Below are 16,018 nucleotides of genomic sequence, written 5' to 3' on the forward strand. Positions count from 1 at the left end.
AAAATAACATCTCCCATTTCTGGGTTTTTTGTGGTGGTGGTGTTTGTCAGGTTTTGTTCAGTTTAACCTCTATTCCAGAGGTCCCCAAACTAAGGCCCGGGAGCCGGATGCGGCCCAATAGCCTTCTAAATCCGGCGCGTGGTCGGTCCAGGAATCAGCATGTTTTTACATTAGTAGAATGTGTCCTTTTATTTAAAATGCATCTCTGGGTTATTTGTTGGGCCTGCCTGGTGCTTTTACATGAATAGAATGTGTGCTTTTATTTAAAATGCATCTCTGGGTTATTTGTGGGGCATAGGAATTCATTCATATTTTTTTTTTTCAAAATATAGTCCAGCCCCCCACAAGGTCTGAGGGACAGTGGACCGGCCTCCTGCTGAAAAAGTTTGCTGACCCCTGCTCTATTCCTTTTATTGCAAAAGCTTCCCAGTTCAGCAGCTTGAGAATCATGCCTTTCATTTGAAAGAACCCAAGCAAGGTTCTAGCCCTCATGGATGCTGTTAGAAGTTTCAAAACCCATCTGAGCAGCACCTGCTGTGTTCTCTGAAGCCAAAGTAGGGACACTAGCATTGATAAAACGGGACGGGAGACATAATTCTTTGCTGGACCCCCTCCTATTATCAAACATGATACATGATGGAAGCTAAATAAATATCCGTAACTTGTAGTTTGCTAAATCCAACTTGTTGTGCAGAGTAAGTTAATTATTTCGATTTTGCAGCTCTGCTCTCGGGTATTTGGAAAACAAAACTTTACTTGAGGTTACCTGCTACCTCCCACACCCACCCTCTAAATGGGAGAGGGCTTCCTTCCCATGCCTTCAAACCTCCTGGGATATTTACACACACACACACACACACACACACACACACACACACACACACACACACTTCTTGTCTGTTTGCTTGCAGTGTGTTCAGTGGCCTAAAGTGGGGGAAGAGGTTCACTCTGTGATATGTGAGAAGTGACACCTTCGCCTACGTGGGAATTGGCCATCTGTAAGGCAAGCCTGTTCCAGACCAGCAACCCAAGACCTGTAAATCCAGCGGGTGCTCAGCTCAGCTCAGCTCCCTCCTCCTAGGTGCCATTGCGTGGCAGATAGCGGCAGTATTATATAACGCCGCAGCCTACCTTGGCATGCGCTTAGCCGGAGGCTTCTAAATCATTAATGCCGTTGCAATCTTTGCTGTTAAGTAGGTCAGAAATGAGATGAGAATTCGGGAGGGCAGCGCGGAGACTTGGCAGGCAGGAACGTGAGCGCAGTTGGCGAGTGAGCGAGGCTGCCTTCGCCACCTCTGATGCTGCCAGGGACAGGCTCGGGAGGTGGCAGTGGCAAGGGGGACGATGACAACGACGTCTGTAACCAAATCTGGAGCTGGGGACGGGTGCCTTGCAGCCTAAGGTGCTTGCTGGGACTGCTGCCAGGGGACGTGAACTAGGCTTAGGTGTGATCTAGCACCTGAAGGTCAGAAGGTTGGCCTGGGAAGGGCAAAAGTGTCTGCTCCAAGTGGGGAACACACCCCAGGCCCCATCTGATGTTGCTGCTTCTGTACATGCAGGTCCTCTGTTGTTTACTAGGCTGAGGGGCGCCGCCTGCTCATCCTAAACCCAAGCCCTGGGTGAAAAAACATCCTTTTACGACCCAGTTTTCTTTCGCGGTGGGAGATTGGGGGGGTGGACAGAACTAGACAGTGAACTTCAGACAACAACTTTGCTGTGTGCGCCAGTTTGATCAGGTATTCCCTTTTTCCAAAGGAAAGATCCCTGTATGCCTCAGGCCTTGGTTTCTTCTTATGCTCTTCTCAGGAATGTAAAGTTGCTTGAGTTACAATCCAGGGAAGGTGGGTAGATAGCTCCTGTGTCCAGAAGATAGGCCAATGGCCTGTTTCAGACAGGGTAGCACTACCTCTGAAGGAGGAGATATGTAGCTTGGGGTTACTCCTGGATACATCTTTGTCTTTTGACTGTTGATGGGAGCGGACAACCGACAGCATATGACACCTCTGCAGAAATATCTGCCCATATGCTATGGGAGTAGGGACCCAGGTGGCGCTGTGGTTAAACCACAGAGCCTAGGGCTTGCTGATCAGAAGATCGGCAGTTCGAATCCCCACGACGGGGTGAGCTCCCGTTGCTTGGTCCCAGCTCCTGCCAACCTAGCAGTTCGAAAGCACGTCAAAATGCAAGTAGATAAATAGGAACCGCTACAGCGGGAAGGTAAACGGCGTTTCCATGTGCTGCTCTGGTTTGCCAGAAGCGGCTTTGTCATGCTGGCCACATGACCTGGAAGCTAAACGCCGGCTCCCTCGGCCAATAATGCGAGATGAGCGCCGCAACCCCAGAGTCGGTCACGACTGGACCTAATGGTCAGGGGTCTCTTTACCTTTACCCTTTATGCTATGGGAGTAGGTTTGGGGTTTTTATAATGATGTAGAAAGCCACAAACAGATTGGACCTAATGGTCAGGGGTCCCTTTATCTTTTAAGTAAGCCCTTATATCCCAGCTTGATCACTGACATCTGGGGGAAGTGCTGTTAGTTGCCCCCTGCCCCATGTTTCAGGAACCCCACTAACTAGAAATTGGGCATTGAGTGTCGCCAGCCCTATGCAGAGAAAGACTCTCCTACAGAGTTTGGGCAGGCATCTTCGCTACTAACCTGCTTCAGGTGTCTTGAAAGATATTCTGTATACGCCACCCTGATATTTCACATGAGGGGCAATCCATACATAAAAACATATTAACTACACAGGTGGTCAACTTTTGATGACCTACAACAACAGACCGTGATTTGGTTCATTTTAACTTTTGACCAGGTCGCTTTAGTCTTTCTTGGCAAGTCCTTTCTGCCTGTGCCAGCAGAGTGACCAGATGCTTCGTAGAGGATTGAGCTCCTATGCTTTTTTAATTGTGATACAGAAAGGAGGATTTTGGCTCCCCACCCCCCACATACAGTATTACAACAAGGCTCTTAAATCTATCAATAGCGCCCTGACCACTAATGTTTGTGCCACTCTGAGAGGTGTTCGTTCTCTTCAACCCACCCGCAAAGCACATACACACAAACATCGTTTTTACCTCTTGCCCTTCCAACATCCATCCATCTGTTGGTTTCACTTCTGTCTCTCCCTGTGCAAGAAGGAAGTTGATCAGTGAGACTGAAACTCGTGGTTCTAACAGTCACATTGCTCTGTGGATTGGCAGGCCTAGGGTGAGCCTGGATGCTCTTGCAACACACACACACACGAAAACACTACTGCTGCTGCTGCTGCTGCTGCTGTATCCTGTTCGTATTATTATGGTTGTTGCAACTACCTCTGCCCCTCCTGAGCTGATATCCCCTCCAAATAGGGCCACAGTTGTCCCATCCCACCCTCTTAGCACGGATTGCTGACTGAACCTTTCCGCGGCATTGCACATTGTGGAAGGCTCTCTACCACTTGCGGATTGCTACATTCATGTTTTTCTATAATTTCTTCCTCTATGGCATGTTTTTCTATAATTTCTTCTTCTATCCGGCCCAATCGCCTTCTAAATCTGGCCTGCGGACGGTTCAGGAATCAGTGTTTTTACATGAGGAGAATGCAGGGCCGTCTTAAGCATCCCTGGCGCTGTGGTGCGGCGGATCCCTCCGGCGGCCCCCCGCCCCGTTTCACAGCGGGGCGGGCAGGCTCAGCGCGCAGCGCAGCTGCACAGGCCACTGCTGCGCGACAGACGGGTGGGCTCAGCGCGCAGCGTGGTTGCCAGGCGCTGCTATGTGGCTGCCGGGCGGGCGGGCTCAGCGTGCAACGTGGCTGCCGGGCGCTGCTGCGTGGTGGGCGGGCGGGCACAGCACGGCCGCCGGCCGTTGCTGCGTGGCAGGTGGGCGGGCTTAGTGCGCAGCGCGGCTGCTGGACGTGACTGCACGGCGCCCCCCCCCCTGGCGCCCTGCGTCACCCAGCCTGGCTGTAGGGCCGGCCCTGGGAGAATGTGTCCTTCTATTTAAAATGCATCTCTGGGTTATTTGTGGGGCATAGGAATTCGTTCATTTTTATTTTTTTCAAAATATAGTCCGCCCCCCCCCAAGGTCTGAGGAACAGTGGACCGGCCCCCTGCTGAAAAGGCTTGCTGACCTCTGTTCTGTGGACTTGAAAACGAAAAGGGTGTCTTATTAAGAATGTCGTTACTATCGGCAGCATGCTTGACAGTGGCTCGAAGGTGGGAGGATTTAGGAGACAACTCGCTGTCGGAATGGTTCCTACAAACTGGGGCAAAAAAAACTGATGCAAAAGGTGAAATACAGGAACAATCTTTAAAAGAGAAAAGGAGAGTTTTGAGCGGCATGGGATCTCCTTATTAAATACGTGGCAGAAAAGGAACATCACTGGCAACCACCAGCCACTTGTGGCCTTCTGTGGAGTGACATAAGATGACACTGTAGACAGAGAGAGAGAGAGAGAGAGAGAGAGAGAGAGAGAGAGAGAGAGAGAGAGAGAAAGAGAGAGAATGAGAGAATGAATTGCGGTCATAAGTAAAGTAGAGCAAATGTTTTACAGTACAGTACAGTAGACTCACAACTCACATGTCATTTACTTACTTGATTGCAGCTTTGCGCTGGTGGCAAGAAAATAAATAAATGGAGGTGGGGGAGTCAGAAGGGGCAATCTGAGATCTCTTGTGACCATCCCAGAGCTCTGGATAGGTAGGGATGGTCGTGCAGGCAACAGTTCTGGGAACATCCTAGCTTTATGTGTTTCTGCCTTTGCGTGTTAACCCTTGCATAAGTTGCAGGTCCACTCTGCATCAGAGATCTAACCGATGCTCATAACTGTATGCTGCTTATATGTTTATGATGCTATACTTTGTTTTGTTTTTGTCACAAAAGCAACTAAAATCTTTTTTTTTTTAAAGGAACTAGTAACTTTCAGGAAAGAGAAATGTGGTCCGTCTGGTGGTGCTAACATGATGGGTTTAGCAGCCTTTGCCCACCAGATATTTTGGCCTACAATATGTGTCACCTCACTGGAAGGACAGATCCTGAAGCTGAGGTTCCAATACTTTGGCCACCTCATGAGAAGAGAAGACTCCCTGGAAAAGACCCTGGTGTTGGGAAAGATGGAGGGCACAAGGAGAAGGGGACGACACAGGATGAGATGGTTGGACAGTGTTCTCGAAGCCACCAACATGAGTCTGACCAAACTGTGAGAGGCAGTGGAGGACAGGAGTGCCTGGCGTGCTCTGGTCCATGGGGTCACGAAGAGTTGGACATGACTAAACAACAACAACATGTGCCACCTCCAGTGAGCACAGCTGTCCTCCCAAAGGCCCCTAGCATCACACAGCTGTGCTGACTGGGGCTGATGGGAGTTGTAGGCTGTCACATCTAGAGGGGAGCCAGGTTGGTGAAGGCTGAGCTGTAGGACCCTCCATATCCACAGGCTTTATGCCACTGAGTGCCAGATGCTGGAGATAGCTGTTGCCTTAATGCCATGCTTGTGGGCTTCCAGGAGGCATGTGTTTGGTGGCTGTCACTGAGGAGAACAGGGTGAGGGACTAGATGGGCCTGCCTTGGTCTCATCCTAAGGAAAGAATGGCAAACTTTTGGAAAGATCATAGAATCATAGAGTTGGAAGAGACCACAAGGGCCATCCAGTCCAACCCCCTGCCAAGCAGGAAGCACCACCAAAGCATTCCTGACATATGGCTGTCAAGCCTCTGCTTAAAGACCTCCAAAGAAGGAGACTCCACCACAAAGAAAAGTTGTCCCCTTTCTTTGTCCCTTGCACTTTTGCCAGCTTTGAATAAACATTACAGACCATGTCCCGGATCCAAAGAATTGCGAAAAACAATTTGTTGAATCCAGAAGGACTTCGGGCTTTTTTTATTTGAGTGCTTCTGCTGTGTCACATAGCAAGCTGCATTTGAACCCGAGGGAGGTTGTTATAATGGTATTGTGGAGTGCAGGGGTGTCTTCCAGCTAGCCTTCCCTTCCCTTGGGCCACCACAGGCCCAGTGTGGTGTAGCATTGAAACTGATGTGCTAGAGACCCAGGCTGAAATCTTAACAACCGTGAAAGCTCACTGTATGACTTTGGCTTAGCCAGTTATATATCTCAGCCTTAACCTACCTCACAGGGTTGTTGTGAGGATAAAACGGAGTGGAAGCAGGGCAGGGTGTAGGGTTGCCAGACTCAATAGAGGACAGGACTTCTGTGCCTTTAATTGCCCTGCTCTCTTTTGAGTCTGGAAACCTTAAAGAGAAACCAGCAGGCCCTTTGTTTAATTTCCAAGCAAAGGGTCTGCTGGTTTCTCTTGGGTGAGAAGCTGTAAGCTCCTTGGAGGAGAGTCTGAATAGCAATGTAATCAATAAGTATTATTTGAACCCTGACGGTATATTTACAGAAATTAAATGAGACTCGTTTTTCTGTTCAGACTACTGGCTCTGAACAAAATTGCCTTTGGCTTGTAGCATCTGGCATGTTGAATTGGGGGCGGGTGGAGTGTCCTACTGAGGACAGTCCTCTCTTTGGAAGGGCTGAGTCTGCTCCACATTTGATCAAATCCTAAGAAGGGAGATCGGGATGTTGAAATTGTCCAGCAACATATTTTTTTAATGGATGTTTATATTTTTTGTGTCACACACACACACACACTCACTTGTAAACCATTTGGCTCATTATGTGGCATATAAACAAATAATCATCATAATGAACACCTCCCGGACAGCAGACTGTAGTCCTGCATACAGCTCACCTGATCACTCTTTCTCTATACCATGAGATGTGTCTCTATTTAAACGAGAGCAATTATTTCTGAGGCTGCATAGACACACTGTACTTTAAAGAGCGCATAATTTTTTGAGAGGAAAGAATGCGATTCGAATGTGCTCCAAAGGTACATTGTGTATGTACACAGCCTAAATCTGCAGCAGTGCATGATAAATTAGCCTGTGCATATTTTATGCAAATCTGTTGTGTTTGTTGGTGATGCGTGACCGGCCAAGTTAGTCCAGCATGGAAAGATGGGGATGCTGAGGAGTGGTGGTAGTGCAAGCTGCTGTCGCGGCACTGCTGCTTTAATTCACCTCTGTGCCACCCGTCGCCAGCCCTCTTCTATCCTCCACGAAGGGAACAGCTGACCTGGTGTGACCTTGGTTAGCTTGAGTGCCTTAGGCTGTGTGTGTGCACGCGTGTGTCTATTGTTTTTTTGGGGAAGGGAGAGCATACTTGTATGGTTTGCTGTTAAGCCTTTTCATTGGAACGGCTTGCTGCGAAAAGCAACCGTCTTCTCCCCACCCCCCACCCTAAGTTGTAAATAAAAAATAAAATAGAAGCCGAACGTGTCCTATAAACAAGGCGCACAAAAGGCCAGGCGGGGTTAATTCTTTGCCACCTTCTGTTTGACAAGTAAGATTAGGGCTGGCACTTCACCCTGGCCATGCCTTATCGATTAGCGCTAAGGAGATTACTTGGTTGTTCCAGAAGGGCCGGGGAAACTTTTGCAGCTCCTGTTGTCTGTAGGAATTGGGTGCCTCACGCTCCAGGCTCTGATGCAGGCTGATGGCAAAGGCATTTTCCATTGCTAATGCTTTTTCTTCTTTTTTGGTAATTACACACACACACACACACACACACACACACACACACACACACAGAGAGAGAGAGAGAGAGAGAGAGAGAGAGAGTGTTCTGCTCAACGCCAGTTGGAAAGGGAACAAGGCAACAAAGGGTCTTGGGGCACCTGAAAGGCCAACTGATTTACTGCGCCAAGAGCTTTTGCTGACAAGAGCCCACCCACTTGTGCCAGCTGCTCCCTTGCCCAAATAGAGCAGAACTTAAGCATGTCATTGACACCTTGTGGCATGCTCTACTCAGGCTGGGCCATGGTCCGGAGGCACCCACAAAGAACAGGCTTCAAAGGGAATCATCCCTTTGGAGATGGACTAAGGGTGAAGGACCAGTTCCTGGCCTGTATTTTTAGGTACGGACCTATTCCTCTTTTGAGAAGGGGCAGACGGACAAGGGACTGCAGACTGGTTCAAGTAAGGGCTGGCAAGCCCACGGGCCTCACAGAGGAGAACCATAGAACTCAAGAGGATGAGTGTCTTCATCCAGCCTTCACCAACCTGGTGCCCCCTAGCAGTTCTGAACTATAACTCTCATTGGCCTGAGGAGATCTATGCCATGAGAGAGGGAAAAGGTTTCTTGTGCTTTCACCCCCTTTTTGTAGGAGGGAAAGTTCCACCCGAGTTGTCAGCTTCTGGTTTTTCTGCAATTTAGCTCAAGCATCCAGAGCTGCCAATTCATTTTGCTAGCCCCGCTCCTATGCCGGGGTTGGGGAACTTTTATTTCAGCCCTAGGGCTGCATTCTCTTCTGGGCAACCTTCCAAGGGCCCCAGTGCGACAAAGCTGGTTGTCTTCCCCTAAATCTGCCTTTGCTAGCAGGCTAGTTTCTGCCTACATCTGCAGGCCCCTCCCTATCTTCCACCCAAGGAAGCAAGAGGCATTATCTGGAGTTCAGAGGCATGATGCAACAAGGGGGGGGGGGAAACACTTGAGGAGGGGGTGAATCAGGTCCGGTGAGGGGTGTAGCATGGGGAAAGTTGTGAGGGCCAGATAAGGATACCTGGGGGGCACATTTGCCTCCCAAGTCTGTGCTTCCCCACTTCTGTCTTGTGCTGTTCCAGACAGCCGTTCCCCAAAATTAAGTGGGAGGAACTTGTTCTCATTGCTTCACCCCCATGCCAGGAAAAAGCCTCACCAATAGAGTCAGTGTGGGGTAGTGGTTAGAGTTTCAGGCTACGGTCAGAGAGACCAGGGTTCAAATACCCATTTGGCTGTGAAGCTCACTGGATGTGACTTGGGGCCAGTCACGGCCTCTCTGCCTAACCTACTTCACAGGGTTGGTGTGGGGATTAATTGAGGAGAGGGAGAACAATGTGTGCCACCTTGAACTCCATGTTGAAAAGGTGGGAAATAAGTGCAATAAATAAAGAAATAAAGAAACGGTGTCTCCACATCTGCCTGTTGTTACCACCACAGGAACTGTGGCAAAAGAGTGAAAGTTGGCAACCTTTTCAGTGTCTCTGGGCTTCTTTTGCTTTGCACAGAAAAAGGAAAGGCAGGGTGGAGTTTGGGAGGTGGGAGGAATCTCTTTTCCCCTCCCGGTTGGGTATATAAGAGATTGTTGACCTGTTTTATTGCATATACTGCAACCCTGATGTTAATCTCGGCCTAAGCCACCCTGAGAACTTGGTTATTTGGCATACAGATGCCTGAAATAAAAATAAGAAAATTGTGCTTCCTTGGGTCAGGGGGGTGGTGAGAAGCTCCCAGGGAGCAGGACACAGGCATGGTCAGGATCTGAGGGAATTCATGTTCCCAGGCTTTTGGCCGTTAGTGGCTACTGGGAAATTCTCTCTGCCCCCTCCCTCCCTCCCGCCCCACCCTCATGATCTGTCAGATACCATCACTGATGCTATCTGAGGTTTCCATCTCAGGAGACTGCCGGCCCACAACTTTAATGTTTCAGCTCCAAAACCTTGAAAATAAAGAGAATGAGACTGTTACTTCCCTGCCCAATGAGGACTGCTGATTTTGATTCTGGAAATATTGACCTCCCTGAGCAGAACCAGTGTGGGGAAAGAAGTGGCCCAGTCCAAGTAGGCAGCCTTGGTTTTTGGACCCCAGGGAAGCCCACTGGAATGTGATTTTACTGGTCAGACGGCTAACATAAACACCTTCTGAGGTAAAATAAAAAAAATCCTTCAGTAGCACCTTAAAGACCAACTAAGTTTTTATTTTGGTATGACCAACACGGCTACCTACCTGTAACCTTCTGAGGTAGGTTAGGCTGAGAGATTAATAGTGGCCCATGGCTCACCCAGCAAGATTTGTGGCTGAGCTGGGAATTGAACACTGGTCTCCAAAGTCCTGGCTCCACACTTTAACCCCTAACCCATGCTGGTTCAGCACTCCAGACTGATCCAGTCCTGATCCTGATAGGAATTGCCCATCGGCCTCTGCATGTACAGTGGTCCCTCGACTTATGAACGTAATCCGTTCCGAATGCACATTCGTAGGTCGAAAAGCTCATAAGTCGAAACGCGGCTTCCCATAGGAAAAAAATATTCGGAAAAATTCGTAAGTCGAGGAAACCACATTTAAAGCCGCCAACGGTTTCTGTTCGGATGTAGAAAAATTCCTAAGCGTGCGGCCATTTGACCTGTTCATAAGTCGAAACCTATGAAAGTCGAGTCATTCGTAAGTTGAGGGACCACTGTACTTGATTGGCTACCGTTCAGCATGGGGTGGGGGGTGCTTCCCCTTTCCCCTTGCCTGATCTGATTTCTGAATCTGCCAGGTTTCTGTGATTCACTTTTATGATGATGTAAAACCTGCAAGAATCGAGCCTGCATGAATCCCACTCCTAATGTGACTTTTTGCACCATTTCCACTTTTGTGTGAGAGAAATCCAGTGGTGATTTGAGAGCAAAACCCTACTGATTTTCTCCTCCATATCTCAGGGTTGCCATAAGTCTGGGGAAACCTGGACATGCCCTCTTTTTGGGGCCCATCGGGACAGATTTTTACATTTTAAAGGAAATGTGGGGGGGGGGTTTCAGCCTTGGGTGGCTCAGGCTGATCAGCACGCTGCAGCCACTGCCAGCCTGAGCTGGGGAAAGAGGCGTGTAGGCACGGCAGCAGCCCTGTGCACCCGCGTGCCTCTCTCCCTGGCTCGGGCTGGCAGCAGCTTGGGCTGTCCTCTCTTTTGCTCTTCAAGATATGGCAACCCTACCATATCTTATCCTCACAACAACCCTGTGAGGTAAGTCAGGCTCAGAGGCAGTGACTGTTCCCAGGTCACCCAGCAAGCTGCATAGCTGAATTGGGGCCAGGTCCTAGTCCAATACTCTAACCACTATACCATGCTGGCTCTCCAGGTTGTTCCTAAAGTTCATGACTTTCAAGAAAACTGAGGGAGTAAGGTAAAGGAGGGGCGGTGAAGTTAGAGAAATGTATGGGCACATTTTATATAAATATATATTTTCCTTCATGTTGTAATTTATATCCTTGTTTTAATGCCCTTACCGTAAATGCTTGCATCTTTTCCGTCTGTAATGAGATTTGTGGCATGCAGAGTACTGGGAAAACTATTTCTTTCTTTCTTTTTAATTTAATAAAGGTTTTTGGTTTTGTGTAATGTACATTCTGCTGTTCAGAAATCAATAGGAGGGAACATAAAATATATATACACATGAAAATGAACCCAGCGCTGCAAATGTGGGCATCTTAAGTTCATGATGGTTTTAAGACTGGGGTGGGGGGTGGGGTGTATGTGGAAGGTATTTGAGACTTGATGCATTTGAAATGCAAATTGTTCAACCAAGTCATTTTTTGTTAATGTTCGGCCTGCAAGGTCAGGAGCGAAAGCATTGATATTTTAATTTCTTGTACAATGGGGACGGTGGAACATCTGGGCTAATTTCATTCATTTTAATAACTTGTACGACGCTTAATATAACAAAATCTCTTTAAGTGGTTCGTACAATTCACAACCATAAAACCACAAGCAGAAAGTCATCGGAAAAACTGAAATTAAGCCTTCAGCCTGTAACGGCGCTTAGAACAAAAGACACAAGTGACCCATGCTCAAACCTTAAACGGTGGTTAATTTTAACCACTGTCTGCTGTAACAAGCCAACGTTTGAAGTTGGACTCCAAACTTCCATAATAACCCCCAACCATTGGCCATGCTGGCTGCTGAGAGCTGGAGTCCAGCAACATTTGGAGAACCAGAGGTTTCCCACCCCTGGAGGCAACTGGAGAGCTCTTCCTGCTCCAAGGAAATGAATGAGATGCAAATCATAGGAATGCCAGAAGCACTGAGATAACAGACATCTCTAGCCCCATTGGCTCCAGAATGGTCTTATTGGCTGGTTGTGGGTGGGGATTTTCCCAGCAGTACCACCCGAGTTCCTTTAATGCAGGGATATGGAACTTGCTCAGCCCAAAGGCCACATGCCAAAATATGGCTGGGGAAATGGATGTGATTCTTACCTTTACATTCCAGCCACATACAGGTCAGAGGCTTCTGCACCCACATACATCTTTTCATCCTCCAGTGGCACCCTTTCAGGGTTGATATGACGCATCTGATGCAGCCAGTCTCAAAGGCCTCACCACTACTTTTTGTTTTAACTTACAATTTCAGCATAGTCTTCAAGGGCAGTCCCACATTGGATATGTTGCAGTAGTCAAAGCATGTTTCCAAGCATGGATACCATGGGAGGCTATCTTCATCTGGGATAGTCCATAGTTGGCACACCAATCTAAGCTGCTGAAAGGTGCTTTGTGCCAACAGGGCTACCGGGGTCTATAGAGAGAGAGTCGTAATAGCACAAGGGGCAAGTCTGGATGAAACACTATTGAGAACATGCTGCACAGCTGTTTCCTAAATTGGACAAAGCACCTACCCACAGCATCTCCATCTTATCATGGCTGGGTTTCAGCTTATTGGCTGAGCATTGGTTCATAATTTCCAACAGCATCCCCTGAATTTGATGAAAAAGGGAACTAAGAGATGGGTGTCTTCAGTATACAGGGGTGGAGTATACAGCATTCAGTGTTGGAGGACAACACTGATCTGTGTGATATAGCCTAGCACAGACATCCCCAAACTTCGGCCCTCCAGATGTTTTGGACTACAATTCCCATCTTCCCCTACCACTGGTCCTGTTAGCTAGGGATCATGGGAGTTGTAGGCCAAAACATCTGGAGAGCCGCAGTTTGGGGGTGCCTGGCCTAGCATAAATGTCATGAAGCAGAGCAATAATTCGCAAAGTGCCACCACCTGGAGTTTGCCAATGAGGGATGAATAGAAATGCCAAAACACAATGTCCCCGATCCCACATCCAATAGCCACCCCAAGAGGATTCCTTGATGTTTGGTAATGAAAGCTGCTGCCCCCCCCCCCCGGTCCTCCATAGCCTCCCCTTTTAGATAATGGCACAGGTTATTTACGGAAAAAACGATGCATGTCCTTTTGACATACTGTGGTGTGTTTGGGTGGAATCGCAGCAGGTGTGTTGTTTAAGTGCAGCCCACCCCCCTTTCGTTTTCTGAGTGTGCATGGAGAAAGGGCATCCTTTTTTTTGTAATTTCCCCCTCTCATGGCACTAGAACTGGTGGACGTCCAATGAAGCTGAATGGTGGAAGATGAAGTACAGATAAAAGAAAGAACTTCACTCAGCACATAGTTAAACTTTGGAACTCCTGCAGGAGGTGGTGATGGCCACCAACTTGAGTGGCTGTTATTAATAGATTGCTATTAATAGATAATTAATAAATAATTAATTAATATTAATGGTTCTATTAATAGAGGACTGGACTCATTCATTGAGGAGACGCTTCTGAATATTAGTTGCTGGAAGCCCCGCAAGCGGAGAGTGCGCTTGGTTCTGGGTCCCTGTTTGCCCCTGTGAGAACAGGATGTGAGAACAGGATGCTAGATGGACCCTTGGCCTGATCCAGCAGGGCACCCCTGATTTTGCAACGGGTTTTTCTGTGCGCTGGAATCGAAACATTCCGGCCAGGATCCATCTCTCCACGAGTCCGCCTCTCCCACCCCGCCCACCAAAATGTCAAGATCCCTTTCGGGGGGGGGGGCGTCCTGCTAAAGCCAGAGGGCGGCCAAATTTCCACCCGGCTCATGCACACGCGCGCGCCTTCCCTCCCTCCTCCCTCCTCCTCTCGGCCACAAAGGAAGCGAGAGAGCCCCGGCTGGCTTCGGGCAGCTGCTCCAACACCCCCCCCCTCACGTCCTGCCCGCGTGCGCTCCTCGCCTCTCGCTCTGCGGCGCTGCAGCTGTCGCTGCCCTTCAGTCAGCCCCGGCCGGGCCATCATCCCGGGGCAGGGTCTGGGCCAAGGAAGGAGAGAGAGGCGAGGCTGGCCTTTGGAGGGAGGGCGAGAGCCGAGCGCGCCTGAGCCTTGCCCGAATTGCTCCCGCAATAGCCTCTCGGACCCGATCCAGGGCCGTCGAGGCGCAGACGTGGAAAGAAAGGCCGCCGCCACCCGCGCGTCTCCGCCCCGCGCCGTGAGTCCCGCTGCGCTTCAGTCTTTCCGCTGGAGAGCTAAAATTAGCCGCTCCTCCGCAGGGCCGGGAGGGAGGGAGGGATCCGGCGGGCTTGGCTTGAACCGCGAACCGCAGAGGTAGCCTCCCGCCCCCCCCGCCCCCTTTCCAAGCGAGGGGTAGCATTCGGGGGAAGTTCAGCCGGGACCCCCAAGCTCCCCTCTTGGCCCGGCTCTTGGGCGCGCACTCAAACCATTGTGCGCTTTTTCCTGTTCAGATCCACTTTTTCCGACGGATTTCTTTATTTATTTTTGGATCTTTTTTATTTTTGGCAATTCCCAAAATAGAGCCTGCCGAGGCGTGTGCTGCTCGTGGGGGAGGGCGCGTTCTCCTGCTGGCTGCGTGGCGGTTTGGAGACGGCTGTTTAAGGTGGTGCGGGGCCGGAGAGAACTCGGGGCCGCTTTTCTCGCAACTTTTTTGTTTTGTTTTGTTTTTGCCTGGGGTTTTTTCCTGTTGCTTCTAGGCCTAGCTGGTGGGGATCGCACACCGATCGTGTATTTTTCAGGGCGAAGGTTGATCTGGGTTTTGCTGGAAGGGTTCTGTGTGACTGCTGGGTTTCTGACTCGCAGACTGCTTGCTCTCTTTCCCCTTACTGTATTTGTTTGTATAAGAAGCAGGCTGCATATTGCATATTCATTCTGGTTTGTTTGTGGGGAGGTTATACAATGTCAAGCAAACTTCAACCCAACACTTTCAAGTGCATTTTGCCGGTATGCAATTGAATCCTACTGGCAATTACAGCGGTGGTATGGAATTGTCTCCAGTTGTTGAGCACCCATCCTAAATTATACTGCTGAAATGAAGAAATTGGGGTAACCAGGAGTAGGTTTTAATATAGAACGACTGGAAGCTTATCTCAGTTCTTGTACACAAAACAAATTCCAGGGCTCAATATTCTATTATCATTATTATATTTGTAAGAGCACATCAAATTTCCTAAAGCACTGTACATCCTTTAAAAACATGAGACAGCCCCTGTCTCCAGGCTCACAATCCAAAGGACATGATACAAAAGGAAAAAGTGGGGAGGGAAGAGGAAATCTTAAGTGTATGGTGTGTTGTTGGGTTTTTGCACCAGGGTGGTAGATCTCACATTTATAATATAATAATAAATCCCCCCCCAAAAAACTGAAGTTTGCCTATCATGTAGAACTCCAAAATACTTTGCAGTTTCCATCAGAACTTTTATGGGGTTGTTTTCAACAAAGAACAGAACCCTGAGATCAAAGCCAGGCTGGGTAATGGCAACCCCAGTGGGACTCCAGCACCCTTCAACAATTTGCAGTTCTTGCCACTTGGACCTGCTCTGCTTGAAGTTTTTCAAGTTGGAAGCAGAGAAGTAAGGAGTGAGGCAGAGCCCAGAACTGGGAGGCTAGTGTCTAGTTCACTGGACAGTCCTGACTTTGCTTCATCGGTCATCGTTTTCTTCTCAAAACCTTCTGTAGCTTCGCTGAATCCTTCCAGATTTGTCCATGCCCTTTTATTGAACTGAGATGCCTGGAGCTGAACGCGGAACGCTAAATGCCTTTGGAAAAGTGTGTGTGTTTTTCGGGAATTGAATTGAAGAAAAAAATCAGCAGCATAGAGTGACTGATGTGAGCATATTCTAACTAATAGACTTAAACCGTTGCTCAGTAGAGCACCTGCAAAGGTCCCAGGTTCAGTCGCTGGCAGCATCTGAAGGGATGGAATAATAGCTGATGATGTATCAGAAAGACCCTTTCTCAGCTGGAGACATTGGAGACACGCTGCCAGTCAGAGGAGAGCAGCCTTCCCCAACCCTGGGTCCCTCCAGATGTTTGGAACTACAGCTCCCATCCCATCGGGCCCACTCAGCACTGGCTGGGGCTGATGGCATTTGTAGTCCCGAACATCTGGATTGGAGGAGACTGGAGCTCAAAATATTAGGTTA

At 48.9% G+C, this 16,018-nt stretch overlaps 1 protein-coding gene across 9 annotated transcripts in view; it reads left to right on the forward strand.

The window, feature by feature from the left end:
- The window catches only part of MEF2D (myocyte enhancer factor 2D), a 154,193-nt gene that overhangs the window by 39,984 nt on the left and 98,191 nt on the right, over positions 1 to 16,018 (forward strand). Inside the window, exon 1 of one of the 9 annotated variants that reach the window (XM_035098748.2) lies at positions 3,932 to 14,070. The exons of the other annotated variants lie outside the window; for them this stretch is intronic. The gene's annotated coding sequence lies outside the window, so the exon portion shown is untranslated. Of the gene's footprint in view, positions 1 to 3,931; positions 14,071 to 16,018 lie in introns of those variants that run through there. 9 annotated transcript variants of the gene reach the window in all.

Source organism: Zootoca vivipara, chromosome 17 (assembly GCF_963506605.1).
Source record: "Zootoca vivipara chromosome 17, rZooViv1.1, whole genome shotgun sequence".
NCBI classification, from domain to species: domain Eukaryota; kingdom Metazoa; phylum Chordata; class Lepidosauria; order Squamata; family Lacertidae; genus Zootoca; species Zootoca vivipara.